The sequence below is a fragment of the Chelon labrosus genome (assembly GCF_963514085.1).
Source record: "Chelon labrosus genome assembly, chromosome: 12".
Taxonomy (NCBI): Eukaryota; Metazoa; Chordata; class Actinopteri; order Mugiliformes; family Mugilidae; genus Chelon; species Chelon labrosus.
This window is the reverse complement of record NC_140345.1, coordinates 28,908,418-28,911,762: the sequence shown is the minus strand read 5'-3', so window position 1 is coordinate 28,911,762 and position 3,345 is coordinate 28,908,418. Positions and strand designations below refer to the sequence as shown.

At 39.8% G+C, this 3,345-nt stretch overlaps 1 protein-coding gene across 1 annotated transcript in view; it reads left to right on the top strand.

Moving 5' to 3' along the window:
- LOC311497074 (uncharacterized protein) overlaps nt 1-3,345 on the top strand; it is a 104,809-nt gene that overhangs the window by 51,516 nt on the left and 49,948 nt on the right. The gene's annotated exons all lie outside the window — the stretch shown is intronic.

The window sequence follows — 3,345 nt, the reverse complement described above, 5'->3', positions numbered from 1 at the left end:
CTGCCTGGAAAATGATGAGAACGTATCACACAGGACATGTAGGACTGGATGTGAATCAGGGTTTTTGTCACTTCAGCTCCAGCAGCATAAACCATGAGATCGGCACACAAACCTTTACTTTATGGGCGGGAGACCTCACAAGAACGTCACTGGCTGAAAAACGTCTCTCAGGCGGAAGTAAAACTGCAGAACTGAAAGTAAAACACACATAAATAATTTATTAAATGTTTTTTTTGATTAATTTGGTGTTTTTTACAGATCTCAGTATAACTCAGTTGAACTTTTCCCTGTAGTTGCAGTTTGCTGTGCATCAGTGTTTAGGACAATATTTCTACCTGTAAGTAGGAGCCTTGGCTGCATCGGTCCTGTTCACCTCAGGTTCAAGTTTAGTCCAGCTGCTGGAGTCCTGCTGCAGAGGAACATCATTGTGTACATGAGGTCAGATTTTAACTTGGTAACATCACAGTAAAGAACAAATGAATGAAACAATAATAACATGAACAAATGGATGAATGTAAGGGATTACCTTAACGCTTCCTTCAGGATCCAAACTTGTTGAAGGTTCTTGTTGAGACACAGAATTGAATTCAAATCAAGTCATGTTGACTTTTAAAGCCACACAGTAACTGAACATGTCTCTGATCATCATGAAGTCTAACATGGAGCTGAAAACTGGCGGCAATTGACCGAGCACCTGTTCGCATGATGTATTTTGGATGTCAAAGTATATTGTGTTGATGTAAATAACATAGGGTGTAAATGACATAGGGCTGGGCGATATATCGATATAAAAATATATCGATATAATTTTTTAATACGATATGGAATTAGACTATATCGTATATATCGATATAGTTCAAATTTGCGCTGCAATCCTTGCTCCAGGCAAGCTGCTGACCCGGAGCTCTCGCACTGCGGCGAGGAAATTGGTTAGTAAAAGAAAAAGCAGTGGCTCAGTAATTTGGAGATGGTTCGGATTCAAAGTATCAGATGAAATTACGTTATATACAGAGGTTGCGCTAGACTTTTTCATTGTCTGTCATTTTGACTGACAGGGTCATAAAAATCCTGTCATAATCTATTTTTACCCGTCACTTTAATTTTGTAAAAAAGATAATAATGCAATTCAGTAGCATTTAATTTTCATTAAAATTTCATTAACTTTAAGTACTTTTTCCAGTATTGACAGTATTGTCTTTAAATGGTAGGAAAAAATAAAAGTTTGGGCTGCCGTCTTGTCCATACTTGGACCGGGACTGCTAGCGCTAACAGCTCTTAGACGGTACCGTAGGGTTGAAGTGTTTCGGTGGTATGCAAACTCTTTTATTTTGCACAATTTGCACAAAAACTCATCAGTCCTAGCAACGCTCTGAGCTCTGACGTGTACATCAGTATAATCTGTGTACCAGAAAATCGATAAAAGTTCTGCGATGTTTGGAATGCAAACTGCGATTAGAGACAAGAGCCAATTAATAACGTCACTCGCCACCAAGTGGTCAGGGATGTGAAACGCAGTCTGTCAAAATGACAGATGGCCGTCAAATTTTTTCATCACAGTTTTAAAAAAACGGTCAATGATGGAAAATATTCGGTTAACGCGACCCCTGGTTATATCTAGGGAGTGCCATAAACAAATTACAGCCAGGGCTGGAAGCACTACAAATCTTTTTCACCACCTAAAACAGTGGCACAAACTGCAGTACGAAAAGTGTGTGAAACTGCACGCCGCAGAAGCCCTAGTCGTGAGCCATCCACAACCTGAAAAAGCTCCATATCGGGATATACATATCGTATATCGATATTCAGCCTAAATATATCGGGATATGACTTTTGGTCCATATTGTCCAGCCCTACAGTGACAGTATGACAATCAAAGAGAGAAAAACTAGATTTAATGCAGATTCCTACACAGCAGTTCATTCATGTGGTGCTGTTGAACTAATGTGACAGTTGTGTGTCTTACCTTTGGGTCCTGAGCTGGTCTTTAACAACCTCTGCACCAGGTCAGTCCTGTTCATCTTCTCTAAAATCTCCCTGGTCACCTCCAAAGACTGTTGGCCAAGCTCATTCATCATCATACCCAGTATATATGAATTTAATGAAGCGTAACGCATCGCACTCCGTATGTTCGTGGAATTCCTCTGGTAGACAATCCTCTGGAGGTGCTGCATGAATAAATACAGCTCCCCATTGGACAGATCTTTCAGAGTTTCCACAAGCAGCTGTTGAACAGCTGCCATTGTTGCCACCTGGAACAGTTAATACATTCAGGATGTTTAATCTGTTGGGATGATCATGAATGTGTCTGCAAGATCTCACAAGGTCCAGATCCATTTGTATATTCATCAATACAAACTACAAACCAAACAATGGTTCCTTTTCCCTTATTATGGGTCCAAGCACCAACAGAGGTTGGAACTTCATTGTATTAAAGTTGTTTTTCTTTAAATATTCATGCTGAAGCTTTTTCACATACTGTGAACACTGAAGCATCTTTTGAATGAAAGCTGTCTTATACTGAATCAGACAGAAATCACGTTCCTCACCTTCTGAACCAGTGCAGAGTGGTGTTCGTCCACAGAGTGTTTCTCTGAGGAGACAAAAGACTCCTGAGTGATTTAACAACCATCAACTCTTTGTATCAGACAATGTGGCTCTGTAAAGATGTACTAAACTACAATTACACCTCCTCTATGACAGCTAATGAGACAGATTATTACATGTTTTTGTCTTTGTTGTCTTACTTGTGGGTCCTGAGCTGCTGTCTGACAGCCTCTTCATCAGATCAGTCATCTTCATCTTCTGTAAAACCTTCATGGTCACCTTCATAGACTGTTGACCAAAGGTCTGCACCACTGTAAACACTGTGTCCTGCAGGTCTGAGTCCTTCAGTATCAATGAGAAGCTGGAGTCATATCTGGGACGATAAATTCCACTCAGGTGAAGATGAAAGTCTATGAGCGGGAAGACCTTCAGATCAGCCAGTGTTTCCAGGAGCAGCTCTATAACAGACACCATCATCTCCACCTGGTAAATTCAAAGGAAATGTTCATGGGTCAAAGGTGAAGTCACTCATCTGGAATGGTTACAGGCCTTTCTGTTCATTAATGTTTTAGAAATAAGACTATGATGAGTTTACAGTCATTCTATTTCTGTTAACAGATTCATGATGATTTATGACCTGCTGAAGACCTACCTCATATGAACACAAGACAACTCAATACAGCTTCAGTTCTTCATGAAAATCAGGAATAAAGTTTAAGTCACTTTTTAATTTTGGAGATGTCACAAACCTTTATCTGTTGAAGTGAAGCTGTATTGTCTGAAGTCAGTCAGATTATATTA